The sequence below is a fragment of the Mustela nivalis genome, assembly GCF_964662115.1.
Source record: "Mustela nivalis genome assembly, chromosome: 12".
Lineage (NCBI taxonomy): Eukaryota > Metazoa > Chordata > Mammalia > Carnivora > Mustelidae > Mustela > Mustela nivalis.
The window spans coordinates 72,302,676-72,319,914 of record NC_139031.1 but is presented as its reverse complement, the minus strand read 5'-3'; the positions used below and the strand labels follow the sequence as shown (position 1 = coordinate 72,319,914).

Sequence of the window (17,239 nt, the reverse complement as noted above, 5' to 3'; positions counted from 1 at the left end):
TTGTTTTAGAGTCCACATATGCTTTCTAAACAAAACTATACTCAAATGTTTACAGTCAGTTTTGATATTTACTAGAAAATACTTCCCAGAGATTCTCCTACATGACCGCTTCAATCATGTTGCCGATTTCCTAAAAAGTTTTAAGGGAGATGGTTAAGGCTGCAGCTGATGTAAAATGACTAATTGTAGCATTTTTTTTTTTATCATTAAACCTTATGTATACTTCTCATTATGTATCTATTTTATGTTGCTGTTATAAACTGTTTTGTACATTGAGATTTCCTAAGTTAAATTATTTTCTTACAAGAATTTCTTGGAAATGTGGGAATTCAGAGCAATAAATCTATAGTTGTTCTTACAGACTATAGTTTGCTTCTTGTAAAGAATTTGTATAGATCATCTCATCAGAATAAGCCAGTTTCACCCCAAAGTCACTATCATTATTTTTTTATTAACATTAGTTTTTTTCATTAGCTTGATATTAACATTAGTTTTTTTCATTATAAAGAAAATAAGATCTTACCTTAATTTTAATTTAATTGCATTTCTTCTGTATCAGAATTGAAGTTTATATGAGCATCTGAGTGGTTTCAAATTCCTTTAATGTAAATTATTTATTATCTTTGTTCACTTATCTGTTAGGGTCTTGATTTGAATAAATTGTATATATTATAGGCAGATCATCCTTCTAGTGATCTGTACTTAATTAAATTTTCCAAGATTTGTTTTTACTTAATTCAACAATCCATCAGGAGCGAGATTGATGTAGACTGTGTGAGCTGTGTATCTAGATAATTTTTCCACAAATTCTAATTATTCTCACTTATTTATTAATGAATATTCTCTTCTCTGTAATTTCCAGATGTTGCCTATGTCAAATACAAATGTTTGTTAAAGCTTTTTTCAGACATTTTCACTATGTTCTGTTTATCTTCATATTTATTTTTGTTCTAGTAGCATGCTGTTTTGATTATGACTGTTTTAAAATGTGACTTGGTACTTGATGGGGTTGACAGTTCTGCCTCACAGTTTTTCTACTAGAAATATTTTTGATACTCTCTCTTATTTTTCATTTAAAAAAAATTTGTTAAATGACAAGAAAATAATCGGGTACTATTTTATTTAGTGAGCATTGTACCAACTCCACAGAAAAAACTTCTGTAAAAGCACTTTTTAAAAAATATTAGTCAATAGATCACTATTTCCATTATAAAGGACTCCATTAAAAAGAAATTATATTTCCAAATTATTCAAGGAATATTCTGCTTAAAAACAGTATTTTTTACTGACATATTATTGACATGACATTATATGTTTCAGATGTACAACCCAATGATTTTATATTTGTACATATTGCAAAATGATCCCAGTCAGTCCAGTTAACATCCATCAACATACATAGTTAAAAATTATTTTTTTGTCATGAGAACTTTCAAGATCTGCTCCCCTTACTACTTTCAAATATGCAATATAGTATTATTAACTATAGTCCCTCCGCATAACTTATTTTATAACTGACAATTTGTACTTTTAACCCCCTTCTCCCATTTTGCCCACCCTTCCGTCCTCCACTTCAAGCAACCACCAATTTGTTCTCTGTACCCATGAGCTTGATATTCTTTGTTTTGTTTTTGAAAAATAGGTATTTTTAAAGAACACTAAGAAACATGATTATTTATTTCTTTAAATAAAATTAAAATAAATAGTACTATAGGAAAGGCTCTCCTTTATTTTTAAATTCAAATATGCACTCTTACTTGAAATATCACCAGATACGTGCCCATTATCCCTGATAACTGCATTTTCTTATATTCTGCAGTTCCTTTAATGTGGAAGTCCAGAAACCGTCAAGATTTGATACACTGTCTTACAAAGCTCAAGGGTTAACATGAAATGTTTGATATTGTAAGAAGTCAGGAAATGCAGCTTTTTTTTTTGGAGGAGCGAAACTATATTTATATCTGGAAGTTAATTAGATATTATGCCTTATAACCAATATGGTCTAATTCATAATGAAAGTATTTTATGAAAAATAAAGATTAAAATTTTCATTAAGACCTTTTTGTGTTGGCAGTTTGCCTGTGCCGTTGATTTGCATAAAGCATGATTAATGATAACTAAAAAAACAGTCTAACAGGTAGAAGAAGATGAAAAATTATCCTAATGAAAGAACATTTTATGGGGTAAGCATTTCAACATCAGAAACTCCGAATCACTGGAAGTCTGTGACATGGCATAACTATGTGAAATGGTAATAAGCTAAACTTATTAGCCAGTGTTCATTAGTTTGATTTGTTTACCTCTGGCATGAGTTTTCTAAGACAAAAACTTGCAATTCTGTTTCTTTCTAAAAACTGCACAAAATCACAGGCCATTAACCAGTTCAGCACAATTTTACAGCACAAGTGCAAACATTATTAACCAATTCATCTCTGAGTAACTGAAAATGTGAAAATAAACATAGTAAAAACTTATATCTTCTGGTATATTTATTATTCAGTTGCTAGATTACATTTTGATGGACACATCTGAGAAGACCAGAACCATTTTACAACTCTCACAGGAGTTTTTCTTTTCTTTTTTTTTAATATTTTTATTTATTTATTTGAGAGAGAGAGAAAAAACACAGGAGAATAAGAACAAGAAGCAGACTCCCTGATGAACAGAGAGTGGGGCTCGATCCCAGGACCCTGAGATCATGACCTGAGCCAAAAGCAGACGATTAACTGACTGAGCCACCCAGGCACCCTAACAGTGGAATTTTTATGTGGCTTATGTTATGTAACTGCATTCATATAGCCTCCATGTAGGATACAGAAGCCCCAGGTCATGTGATATGATGATAACATGTGAGTTTATACTTGGAACACAAAATATACAAAATACTATTAATGCAAAATAATATTAATAAAATATGGAACTTATATGTGGGAGGAATACATTGTAGAGCTGATTTATTTCAACTATAGTTCTTGACACAAGGTATAGTGGTTCAATACAATCTTTATTCTGGGTTGAGTGACTATGGATTTTTTATAATTATGGAAAGAAAGCTGTGACATATATAATATTTTTTTACTGATAATAAGGGTGGGCTTCATGGACAAGAGACCTGTGTGGTCACACAGGATTCCCCACTGTGAAGGGCCCCACACTTGGTTTAATGTTCTGGTATTAGTAATCCCAGAATATCAATGGTATTTCAACAAGAGATATTTCCCTTATTTTCATTTTGCCCTCAGCGCTGCAAATGATGGACCTGTCCTGCCTGTAATCAAATACTGTATCCAAAACTCTCTTGTATTAAGATTATCAGTTACCTTTAATCCAAAAGCTTTAGTCTTCTGCAAAAATATATGATTTATTATTCCTTCTCTCCTTTCTTATCCTTAAGCCTCACAAACAGAAATGATTAAAGGTGAGACTGGCTTTGTTTTCTATGGGTCCTATAACTTATTTAATTTTCTTTTCTTGGTGAAATACAATTTTTTTTACAGGTTTTTATTTGAACTCCCGTTAGAGGCATTTGGGTGGCTCAGTCAGGTAAGCGTCTGCCTTCAGCTCAGGTCGTGATCTCAGGGTCCTGGGATCGAGCCCCACATTGGACTCCCCTCTCAGCGGGAAGCCTCTGACTCTCCCTCTGTGCTCTCTCTCTCTCAAATAAATAAAATCTTTTAAAAAAAGAAAGAAAGAAAGAAAATAAACTCCAGTTAGTTAACATACAGTGTAATATTGATTTCAGGTGTACAATTTAGCGATTCCACACTTAAATACAACACCAGCTCCTCATTACAACTAGTGCATTCCTTAATGCATCCCCATAACTTATTTTAGATTAAACTCGTGCAACTTTTTTCCTTTTAGAAACTATATGAATGCTGTTGCAACTGCAAGCATAATCTCATATTACATAATCTCATATTACCCCACAAACAGAAAAGAATACAGTAAGTACTCTTATAGACTTCACCTAGATTTAGTGACCATTACCATTTTACACCATTTGCTTTGTCTCTATATATTATACATGCACATACATTTTTCTTATGAATTATTTGAAAATAAGTCACAGATATTTTGTCATTTAAGCCTGAAATGATTCAGCTCGAGGGTCCTAAAAACATTGCCCTGTATAACCTGGGTACCATCCAAGATATTTTAACTTGATACAATAATATTATCTGATATTATTCCAATTGAAATTTCTCTAAGTATTCTGGAGGGCATTTTACAGATTTTTAAAAACATAGCGTCCAGTCCAGAATCATGCATTACATTTGGTTCTCATGCTTCTAATTTAGCAAAAACATCTGTATTTGCTATTTTTCCTCCAGAGGATTTCAAGCTTGATGAAAGCAGGAGCCCCTGTGGCTTATCCTTCTTTGATCCTCCAAGGAGGCCAAGTGATACAGGATAAAAGGCAAAAGAGTCTAGACTTAGAGTCATGTGCGTGAATCCCAGCTCTACCACTTCATTCTGTGACCTTAAATATTCTCTTTAAATTTTCTGAGCCTCACTTTCCTTTTCTCTTAAAAAAAAAATAACTATATTACCTACATTAAAGCAATTGTTGTAGAGGTGAAATGATAGAACAGGCATAAAGTACCTGGCATGTGGATGGCACTCCACAAATATTTTCTCTTTCCATCCACCCTTCAATTTGTGCTGATAGTGAGTTTTTGCGATTTTTTTTTCAAGATGCAGAATGAAATTGAGAGGAAGGAAAAAAAAAGGGAAAAGTTTTGTCTGCTAGTCTTAAGAACCTTTTTGTCTAGTATCATCTCCAAAGTGATTTAAGAACAGATTTTATAGCATTTCAAGTGTACTGAGATTCATTTTCAATTTGAAGGGTTACACACAATAAGATTGTATTTTAAAAGTGTGGCACTTAGAAATCAGAAAGAACAAAGTTTAGAAAAGACACCTTATGTTTAAATAAATGGTTCCTGCCCTTGAATGTGACATGGCAAAATTCCAGAAAAAGCTGGAAGAGGGTCTCAGCTACAGTGAATTGCCCTACCATCCTTCCAGACTCTTCTGGGATTCTGAATGTCAACAGACATGATGATGACCACATTTCTTGCCATTTGCTTGCAACAAATGGCAAATGGAAAATGGCAATGGTTCTCCTCTCTCTCCTAAGCTTTGTCAAACTGGAACATAGTTTTGGAACTAGGGAAATGAGGACACCCAAATGCTATGGAAACAGCAGGGACTCTGATTTCCCTTTCTTTTGGATTTTATCATCTGAAGTCTTTCTCTACCTCCTGGGCTTCTGGGACTCTTCCTTGAAGATGAGTGTTGAACAGGAACTGGAGACTTTCTAATGAGAGATTTATGGATAGGTCTCCTTCCATTGGTTATGAATTTCAGAATTATCATAGGAATGCTGTGTCTTTCTTTTGATGACTCGGGACCACAAAAGTCAATATCAGTGGTTTCTCTATGCTGTAGTATTCATTAATCCAAGCTACTGGACTGACACTTTTTTTTTTTTTCCATCTGAAGGGATATCTTGGCAATGCTTTTTAAATAAATCTGTGGGGTTACTTTGATTTCTTATCATTTGCCCTGTATTCTCATAGTTCACAGGATAAATTTAGCTCTCTGACTTACTGGTGTCTTTTTGCAAAATTAGTTATTGAATCTAAGTCTGAAGGAAGCTTCCCCTAAATTGTTTTCTTGACTTTGATTTGTCTGTGTTATTTGATCTGCTAGGAGGCAGTCCTAAAAATGGTACACCTTCTGTTTCAGGGACCATAAGATCCTTTACCCTGTTGGGTTCATTTTAAGTGGGGGCTTAGCACCGTCATAAGGATTTTCAAGATGCTGCTAGGGAAAGAATGCTTTCTTCCTCCCCCTTCCTCTCCTCTTCCCTTCCTCCCTCTTTCCTTTCCTTCTAATCTTTCTTTTTTGGTATGCTTTAAACACAAATAGAACTTCACGTCTGAACATTTGTTTGTATTTACTGTCAGATTTACCACTATGAAAATACTAAATGCCATCTTCTGTTTACTATGACTCCCTATGTCTGTGCAGGTAAACTATGCTTTGCAAGAAACTAGTTTGAAACAGTTACCCTTAGTAGAAAATGTCACTAACAGGTAAGACCTAGGAAAAGAGAGACTGATAAAAGAGGTCCTTGTAGTTGGGGTAGCTTGGAGTTAGGCACTCGGTGATTCTCAAGCTTCTCATTGGAGCTCTTCAGCGAGCTTGGCTGGGCCATGGCTAAGCCAGTTCCCTGTGCTTGTGGTTGGAATTAGAATTCCGTACTTATCAGAGGCAAACACAAAGAATAACTAGTTGTATTTGGACACATAAGCTGAGTTAGATAGTAGCTGGTTGAAAAATGTTGCTTTTCTCTTTTTTACATTTCAAAACTCTAAACCTCCATTAAGCTAAATATTAGGGTAAAATCGAACAGACCTATAAAAGTGAAAAAAGACCAGTGTGAGAGAAGTGATGCAATTAGCAAACCAAATAAGGCAATTTAGAATGAAAGAAATAAGTCGAGGACATGTTTGGGAAACAAAAGGCTATATTACAATTTGTACTTTCTGAAGACTTTCTCAAAAAGTGTTTTGCTTGAGGAATTTGTTTCAAAGATTTATAGCTTCTCATAGTCCTAGTACCATGATCATTTATTTTAATGAAAGACAGAATCACAATATAGCTGTAGTCTCTTCAACATACACATAGGATGAAATAAAAAAATGCAGAACTGCTCTACTTTTTGGCTCTGTGATGGTCCGGGGTCAACATGGCGCCAGTGCCTCGATCCCGGGTTTCTGGGCTGCTCGCTTGGTCTGGTCACAGCGGAGACAGCCCCTATTGAGTGGAGCCCACAGTGAGGAGGAGGGCTCAGCTCTCAGGTGGGAAGCCTTCACCTACTACATCATGCTTCTCAGGCAGGGACTGAGCATAAAGAATGCTTCCCTGAAGAACACGAGACATCCAAGTTCATCACCTCTCCAACCTTTTCACATCAGATCTAGCCCCTTTGCTGGGGAGATGGTAACCATATTCCATTCATAACCCTCATGTGAATCCACTTCCCATTGGCAATGAAGGTGAAGAGAGAAAACCTGGGATGGGGGCCCAGGCACAGCCACCACAGCACTGGTCTGCACGTGGATCGTGAAAGCATATGGGACTTGAAGCTCACCTGTGTTTCTCATATCAAACCATGACCAGTGTGCTGATCTTCCATTCCTTTGCTTGTGGCAGAAGAATGCAGAAATAAATAGACTAGCTAACTAACTTAGTCACAGGAGAGGGAACCCCAAGAAACAAGCAAAAAACCCACCAGACAGCCAGGCAGTAGGAGACTAGTTCTCTTTCTAATTTGTGTGACTTGGCTGTTTTTAAGTTTCCCTGGGCCCTAGTATCTTCATCTGTACAATGAGGGGGTTAATTTTTTAGATACATTTTAAAGATTGACTTGTAACGTACATTGAGACAGTGGCAAATCGCATGATAAACATTAGCTGCCACCCAGGATCCACCTTTGTTCCCCTTCCCTTATGAATCCCCAAAGGTAACCACTAAGCTGACTTCCAACATCATAAATTAGTTTTTGCTAGTTTTTGAACTTATATAAACAGCATCAAATGTTAGATACTTCTTTGGTTTGACTGCTTTTGTTCAACTGGAGGTCCATGAGATTCACTTATATTCTTTTGTCTGGCAGTTTGCTTGTTTTTACTCCTATGTTATATTCTACGGTATGAACATACTGCAATTTTTATCTATTCCACTGTTGGTGAACCCTTGGGTTGTTTCCTTTTGGGAACTATACTGAATAATTCTTCAGTAAACATCTTTGATTGTGTATTTTGGTGATATACGTATACGTGCCATGGAATTTTGCTAGTCATAGGTTATATGAACACTCAACTCTAGGAGATGTTACCAACAGTTTTCCAGAGTTGTTATATTATTTTAGCATATACTATGTTAAAGTTACACTTATTGCTTATCCTTGCCAATTCTTGGTAAGGGGAGTCTCTTGTAACCATTCGGGTGGATGTGTTCTAGTATCTCACTGAATCTTCAGTATACAACTCAAAGCTTTTTTACACACACATTTACACACACATAATCACTTCCCAGATAAGACAACATTGGCAAGACTCAAGAAGGCTCTTTCGTATCCATTCTCAGTGAATATAGTCCATCCAAGAAACGACCACTATCTAATTTTCATGATAGACTATTTCTGCCAGTTCCTGATTTTATGTAAATAGAATCATACAATTTCTAGTCATTTGTCTCTCAATTCATTTGCTCACTTTTTATACTCGTAATACTAATTGGTATTCTTACTGAGAGCAATCACTTTTCCTTTATGTTGCAGTGTAGTACTCCTTTTAATGAATCTGTTTCTTTTTTAATCTGTTCTCTTGCTGATGAATATTTGCATTATTCTATTTTTTTTTTTTTTTGGCTATTAGGAATAAAGCAGCTGTAAGTATTCCTGTATGTGTCTTCAGTGAATGTAAGTACTCATTTGTCTTTGATGATTACCTAGGAATAAGATTGCTGGGTCCCATAGAATAAGTTTAGCTTTAGTAAATATTTCCAAATTGTTTCCCACATGGGTTTTTCCAATTTTAACTCCTACCAGGAATGTAAGAGAACTCCAGATCCTTGCCACCATTGTATGCTTTAGATTTGTTAAATTTGAGTCATTCTGGAGGGTTTATAGTGATATGTCATTGCTATTTTAATTTGAATTTCTCTGATGAGTAATTATACCGTGCATTTTTTTCTTATGTTTATTGCCTGTATCAATACCTTTTTTGGTGAAATGTCTCTGAAGTGACATTATGTGTTGGAGAGGATGTGGAGAAAGGGGAACCCTCTTCCACTGTTGGTGGGAATGCAAGTTGGTGCAGCCTCTTTGGAGAACAGTGTGGAGATTCCTCAAGAAATTAAAAATAGAACTTCCCTATGACCCTGCAATTGCACTCCTGGGTATTTACCCTAAAGATACAGATGTAGTGTAAAGAAGGGCCATCTGTACCCCAATGTTTATAGCAGCAATGGCCATGGTCGCCAAACTATGAAAAGAACCAAGATGCCCTTCAACGGACGAATGGATAAGGAAGATGTGGTCCATATACACTATGGAGTATTATGCCTCCATCAGAAAGGATGAATACCCAACTTTTGTAGCAACACGGACGGGACTGGAAGAGATTATGCTGAATGAAATAAGTCCAGCAGAGAGAGTCAATTATCATATGGTTTCACTTATTTGTGGAGCATAACAAATAGCATGGAGGACAAGGGGTGTTAGAGAGGAGAAGGGAGTTGGGGGAAATTGGAATGGGAGGTGAATCATGAGAGACTATGGACTCTGAAAAACAATCTGAGGGGTTTGAAGTGGTGGGGGGGTGGGAGGTTGGGTTACCAGGTGGTGGGTATTATAGAGGGCACGGATTGCATGGAGCACTGGGTGTGGTGAAAAAATAATGAATACTGTTTTTCTGAAAATAAATAAATTAATAAAAAAATAAAAGAAAAGAAAAAGAAAAAAAATGTGCAGAAGATATGAAGAGAGACTTCTTCAATGAAGACATACAAATGGCTATCAGACACATGAAAAAATGTTCATCGCCACTAGCCCTCAGGGAGATTCAAATTAAAAAATACATTCTCTTAGTTGCCAATATTTAAATACTAGGAGATTTTATATAATAATAGAGATTCATATTTCTTTTAAAATACTACAAGGATTAAGTGAGGGGGGTAAGTCAGAGGGGGAGAAGAACCATGAGAAACTGTGGACTGCAAGACACAAACTAAGGGTTTTAGACGGGAGAGGGGTGGGGAGTTGGAGGAGCCTGGATGGTGGGTATTAAGGAGGGCATGTATTGCATGGAGCACTGAGTGTTATATGTAAACAATGAATCTTGGAACACTACAACTAATGTATTGTTTGGTGACTAACATAACACAATAAAAATTAAAAACATAAACAAACACAAAAAACAAACTACAATGATTCTACAGCATCCTGCTTCAGATTTCGGAGCTGCCCATATGAGATACCTGCTATGGTCCCTGTTGTTTTATTCTTCACCAACACAATTCACCATTTCACATTACCAGCCTGGTCCTATAGGCACCCAATATGGGATTGTGCTCTAAGATATTCTTCATTTTCAAAGCCTGAGTTCTGCTAACCAGACCTCTTTTGGCTTGATAGACTTAATCAGTGTGAGGCATAACAAATGTCTTTTGAGGGTCCCATCCTTAAGAACGCCAAATCTCTGGCCACCAAATAATAAATACTTTAGTGCAATTAAGTCCATAGTTTCTGTAATCATTGGTTTTTTGAGAATCAGAATACAATGCATGGAATTTGGGAGAAGCTCTGAGTTTAAATAGTATTTAATAATAGTGGCATTATTTTAGTTTAGTTTAGTTTAGTTAAGTAGAAGAATTAGTGGAATTTTGCCAAATGTGTCTTAGACCTAAAATAAAACCAAAAATACTGCAACCAAATTTCAGAATTTCTTATGTATATGTATGTGTGTGTGTGTGTACACACACAATACACCATTATGGAAATAACTGTTGTAATTAGTAGGATAAAATAGAAAACACTTATTCATTTACTTCCCACATACCAGTTAAGAGCTTCTGTATTCTCAAGGCATTGCTTTAAGTGTTAGAACCACAGAGCAGACAAAATAGAGGAGTTCCCTGCTTTCATAGTTGTCATTCAAGAATGAGAAATAATCAATACCTAGATATACAATAAAGTATTAAAATATATAAAAGCTTAACATGTTGAAAATAGCCTCTTACAGTAATCAAAACAGTGTGGTATTGGTGAAAGGGTAGACAAATAGATCAGTCAGTGGAACAGACTAGAAAACCCAGAAATAGACCCGTACAAAAACAGCCAACTTATCTTTGACAAAGGAGCAAAAATAATTCAGTTCTTTTCAATAACTGGTGCTGGAACAACTGGACATTGACATCCAAAAAAGGGAAAAAAATGAATCTAGACAAAGACCTTACCTCTTCCACAAAAATTCACTTAAAATGGACCATGGACCTAAATGAAAGTCTAAAACTGTAACACTCCTGGAAGATGACATGGAGAAAAATCTAGGTGACTTCAGGTTTGGTGGTGACTTTTTAGGTACAACACTGGAAGCACAATCCATGAAAGAAAAATAAATAAATAAATTGGGCAATATTAAAATTAAAAGCTTCTGCTCTGCCAAAGACACTGGTAAGAAATGACAAGATATGCCACATATTGGGGGAAAACATTTGCAAATATCTTAAATGATAACAGAGTGGTACCCAAAATATACAAAGAGCTCTTAAAGCTTAAGAAAAGGAAAATAAGTAAGCCAATTAAAAAATGAGCAAATGATGTGAACTGACACCTAACCAAAGAAGATACAGAGATGGCAAAGGAGCATAATGAAAAGACCTTCAACAACATATGTCATTAGAGAACTGCAAATTAAAACAGCAGTGAGATGCCACTATACACCTATTAGAGTGGCTAAAAATCCAAAACACTTGACCACACCAGATGTTGGTGATGACACGGCGCACCAGAAACCATCACCCATTGTTGGCAGCAATGCCAGGGGTACAGTTTGGCAGTTTCTTACAAAACTCAATATAAGACGGTTTGGAAATTTCTTACAAAACTCAATATAAGATCCAGTGGTTGCATTTCTTGGCATTTACCCAAAGGAGCTGAAAGCTTAGGTCCACACAAAAACCTTCTCATGAAGGTTTATGGCAGCTTTATTCATACTTGCTCAAACTTGGGATCCCCCACGATGTCTTTCGACAGGTGAATGGATAAACAAACTGAGGCACATCTCTACAATGCGTGTTAGTTTCCTAAAGCTGCTCGATCAGAGTACAACAGGTGGGGTTGCTTCAATAACATGGAGTGTCACACACTTCTGAAGCTAGAGATTTGAAATCAAGATGCTGGCTGGATTGGTTCCTTCTGAGTGCCATGAGGGGGAATCTGTTTCATGTCACTCTCCTTGCTGGTGATCTTCATTTTTTGGCCTGTGGAAGGATAATTCCAGTCTTCACGTGGCCATCTCCCTGTGCCTCCATCTCCGTGTCCAAATTGTACCTTTAAAAAAAAAAAAAAAAAAGAGCACAGTCATATTGTAGTAGGACCCGCCCTAATGATCTCATGTTAACTTGATCATCAGTGAAGACCCTTTTGCCACATAAGGTCATGTTCACAGGGCATCGGGACTTCAATATTTGGGGGGAGATGTACCATTCGACTCAGAATATAATGGAATATTGTTCAAATATTCCATTAGTCCAGCAATACAAAGAAAGGTGATATTAAGCCACTGAAAGATGTGAAAGAAACTTAAAATGTGTATTTCTAAATGAAAGAGGCCAATCTGAAAAAGCTATACACCATATAATTCCAGCTCTATGACATTCTTGAAAAGGCAAAAATGGGGAGAGAGTAAAAAGATTGGTGGGTTTCCAGGGATTCAAGGGGATGGAGGGATGACTAAGTGAAGCACAGGTGGTTTTTAGAGCAGCGAAACTATTCTGAATGACACTTCAATGGCTGATACACCTCATTCTGCATTTGTTAAAAACCCACAGAATATAGAACCCAAAGAGTGATCCCTAGTGTAAACTATGGACTTTCATTAATAATATTGTATCAATATTGGCTTGTCGATTCTAACACATGTACCACAACAAAAGCAAGATGTTAATAATGGGAAAAACTGTGTGTGCTGGGGGTGCTGAGAGACATATGGGAATTCTCTATACTTTTTGCTCAAGTTTTCTGTAAATCCAAAACTTCTCTAAAAGTTAAATTTTATTAATACTTAAAAAAAAAGCCACACACACCATTTTCTGTGGTAGAAAAATCCAGATATCTCTTAGCTTGGGTGGTCACAAAGGGTCTCTCTGAGCACCATGAGGAGCAGAGGGAGACAGGCACACAGTAGGAGAAAATGAGCAGGGACTGGAGTAAGAAGGGCTTTTTAAACAGAGTATCATTTGGACTTTATTCTGGGTATGATAAGGTTTAATAGGAAAGTATTAGGATATGATCCTGTGTTTCCAAAATATCACGCTGGGGGTGCCTGGGTGGCTCAGTTGCTTAAGTGCTGACTCTTGATTTTTGCTGAGGTCGTGATCTCGGGTTATGAGATGGAGCTCTAAGCAGCTCCTTGCTGGGCGTGGAGGCTGTTGAGAGTCTCTCTCCTCCTCCTTCTCACTGTCTCTCTAAAATTATACACACACACACACACACACACACACTATGTGTAAAAATATAAAAATATTACCCTGACTGTTGGGTGGAGAAAATATGTCACATATGGAGGCAACTCTGGAAGCAGTGAGATGGGTTAGGAGGATACTGCAGTAGTCCAAGCAGGAGGTGATGATGGTTTGGACTAAGATTGGGCAGCAGATGTGAAAATAAGGGGATTGACCTAGGATGTGTTTGAGAAAGGTAATGGACGAGAGGAGGTCTCACTCTGTCAATCATCCATGACATAGCCATGAATCTGGAAATATGTGGAAATATTAATTTTGTTATAGGCTGCAATCCATGCCCTTTGCCATCCACATCTCCTTCCATGGAATGAAAACTCATCAGATCAAATATTACTTTAATATAAAAGGGCCTTGCAAAATTGCACATGATGTTTGCTTTTCATAATGTTTGTTGTAATAGAATTTGACCTGTAGCTAAGATTCATTTAATATAGGCTTAAAGTGTTTTGCTTTCCTTTCACTTTCTCTAAAAATTTTTAATTACTGAAGTTAGAAAGTGTCTTGTTTAGCAAAGAGAGGAGTTAATACAACTGAGCAACTTTGTCTCTATAGCAACTCTGCAAATAAAAACACTTAGGTTTGTGTTATTTAGGTTGGGTATACAACATCTGAAATATAGGCCAACAATACCGAGAAGTTGTTGACTATGATGAAATCACACTTGGCCAGGAGAAGAAAAGAATTGTTTCTGTTATTGTTATGTATTTTAAAAACTATTCTTAAAATTGGCTGAGAGTACGAATGTGTCAGTTTTTGCCTTGATATTTTAAGACGGATGACAAAGAAAGCAAAGGACAACCAAAACTGACTTAAAATATGGCAAGTTAGCAGAAGAATTGGTATTGTTCATTTTAAAGAAGAAAGACCACAAAAATTAAATGGTTTTAAAGAAATTTAGAAATACTACTACAGTCTTTGAAACATTACCATAAAAAGGGATTACTTTGTTTCCTGTGGGGAAACTCAAATGCACATAGGATAATAGTCAAATGAACAAGAATGTCATACTTTGAATACATGTAATACTTTGAATAAGAAAATAATACAATAGGATGGTATGTGTGAATTGTACACTTTTTGATTACTTGCCAGTTTTTTCATTTTAGAAGAGTATACTTGATTCTTAATAATTAAACATTATTAGGAATTACATTTGCCTAATAAGGAAGGGATAGTGTCCTTGAGGCTGTTAGTCACAGTATGTGACATTATTGATTTTTCCAGTCCATCTGATGGTATTTACACTTAGGTCCTTGATGCTTACATTTATGAAGAGCGAAACAGTCTAGGCTGAGGTGCACTATCTCCTTTTAAAAATTCTACTTCAGGGTGCCTGGGTGGCTTGGTGGGTTAAGCTGCTGCCTTCGGCTCAGGTCATGATCTCGGGGTCCTGGGATCGAGTCCCGCATCGGGCTCTCTGCTCAGCAGGGAGCCTGCTTCCTCCTGTCTCTCTGCCTGCCTCTCTGCCTGCTTGTGATCTCTCTCTGTCAAATAAATAAATAAAATCTTTAAAAAAAAAATTCTACTTCATTTTTTTGACAAAGCTTTTTCCTGATTTTGAAATTTCACTGCTTGTAAATACCTTTTTTTTTTTTTTAAGATCTTATTATTTATTTGACAGACAGAGATCACAAGTAGGTAGAGCAGCAGGCAAAGGGGGCGTGGGGAAGCAGGCTCCCTGCTGAGCAGAGAGCCTGATGTGGGGCTCAATCCCAGGACTCTGGGATCATAACCTGAGCCAAAGGCAGAGGCTTTAACCCACTAAGCCACCCAGGTGCCCCCCCTTTTTTTTGTATAGAATGTATCTAATGTCTATACATGGGTAATATTACTTACTCTCAGCTTTGGGAAATATTTCACAGTTCTAAGTTCAATAAACATAACATTGTTAACCATATCAGTCTTAATAGAAAGGAGAACGTGGATGTGTTGTATCTATTGTCACTGCTCTATAATTTTTTTATTGCAGAAGTTCTTAACCAACAAGATAATTACAAAATAAACCATCCTACAAGATTCACATCCCCTGGGTGCCTTGGTGGCTCAGTGGGTTAAAGTCAGCCTCTGCCTTCCGCTCAGGTCATGATCTCAGGGTGTAGGATCCAGCCCCACCTCAGGCTCTCTGCTCAGCAGGGAGCCTGCTTCCTCCTCTCTGCCTGCCTCTCTGCCTACTTGTGATCTTTCTGTGTGTGTCAAAAAATAAATAAAATCTTAAAAAAAAAAAAAGATTTACATACCCGCAAGTCAGTTTAAGCAGTTTTGAATTCAAAGTTTTCAAGTAGTTGGCATTTTGCCTTATATAACACTCTAAAAAGACTATCTGAAACCTTTAAAGTGAGAACTACATCTATGTGTTTAATAAAATATTAAGGATATAAACTATTGTAATCATGTAAATAAAAAGTCAGGTCTTTATTGAATAGTTTTAAAAATTATGTTAATCGGATTTTTTTTTTTTTTTTGAAGAGCTTTATGAGTTGCCTGAAGAGGAAAAACCAAATGACCTGTTTTCTTTGACCTGTTTCTATCATTTGTGAAGGTCCTCAGGGTCAACCAGGATGCCCTGGAGCATTGTGGGGGACAGAAGGGGAGAAAACTGGGGAGGGGACAGGGAGCACTAGCTTTAACCTGGCATTAAGTCCAGTGGTAAGGCAAGAGGGGAAGGAGACCACCCTTCCTGTTCTCCCCAGCACAGACCTTGCCAGGTGGGACCAGAGGGGTCGCAGAACCTTGCCAGGTCAGCGCGGGGTGGAGAGCGCCCACTTGTCTCCCGACTCCAGAAAGCCTTCCTTCTCTTTTCAGAACACATTGCTGCACAGGTCATTTATTCTTGGTGCGGCTCGCTCCCTGGTGGCTTTATTTACGGTAAATGATCTAGCGTCGGTCAAGAAGCACCATTGAGGGATGATTGTTGAGGGTTGTGGAGACACAAACGTCCTCTACAAACCCCCAAAACCTGCCTCTTTATAGGTACTTAAAGACTCGTAGGTGACCGTTTCTACTCTGGACACACACACACACACACACACGTTTGCATGTTTCGTTTCTATTCCTTATGCAAGTTTCCTATCTAAAACTTCTTTCCTCCTGCATCCGTTACCTATCATAGCGCATCTAACCCGTCTGCCTTATTTGGGGTGCACAGCTCGTCGGTCCAGCCGGCTGGGGAGCTGTTGCTTCTGCGAACGCCGCCGGCAGCCCGAGCGCTGAAACATGCTGAAGGCGAGCAGGCAGCGAAAGAGTGAAGAAAACGCTCTCCTCCCGCTCCGCTCCTCCACCGCCGCCCCAGTCGCCCCGGGCCCCCGCCCCCAAACCCCGCGCAAAGTTGGCCCGGAGACGGGGCAGAGGGACCAGGGGCCCCGGGAGGCGGAAGGCAGGATGCCGGCGCGGTGCGTCCCGCAGCCGCCAGAGCCTCCGGCCGCCGCAGCTGTCACCTCCTCGCGCGGCCGCCCGGCGCGCCCCTCGCCTTCAGCCGACAGCTCCGAGCGGCGGGGCTAACCGCTCCCGCTCCCAGGTCGCCGCGTCCCCAACTCCCGGTCCTCACCCCAGCCCACGCGCTGCCTCCTGCGCCCCCGCCCCCGCCACTGCAGCGGGGGCAGCGGAGTGGCGCTCCCCAGGACCGTCGGCCACTTTCCCGGGCACACCGCTGCTGCTGCGGCGGCCGCCCAGCGCCGCAGCCCGCAGCCCAGCCCGCGGACGCCCCCGGCCAGGTGACGGGGACCCGCGCCTGAGCATCCCGGGGCGTGCGCTGGGTGCGAAAGCGAGGGGCGGGAGGAAAGGGGGCGGAGGAGTTCCTGATTCCCCGGCGGACCCAGGAAGTTGTCCTTAGGAAAAAAAAAAAAATTATATCGCCGGCCCGCGGTTGAGCAGCCACCTCGTCAGAGCAGCATGTGGACTGGCTCGCCGGGTCCCCTAA

The 17,239-nt window shown here is 38.6% G+C and overlaps 1 protein-coding gene across 1 annotated transcript in view; it reads left to right on the top strand.

The window, feature by feature from the left end:
• LOC309844936 (uncharacterized protein) overlaps nt 1-8,497 on the top strand; it is a 422,422-nt gene extending 413,925 nt beyond the window's left edge. Inside the window, exon 10 of the mRNA XM_082692366.1 lies at nt 8,454-8,497. The gene's annotated coding sequence lies outside the window, so the exon portion shown is untranslated. The remainder of the gene's footprint in view (nt 1-8,453) is intronic.
• Nucleotides 8,498-17,239: the final 8,742 nt, after the last annotated feature.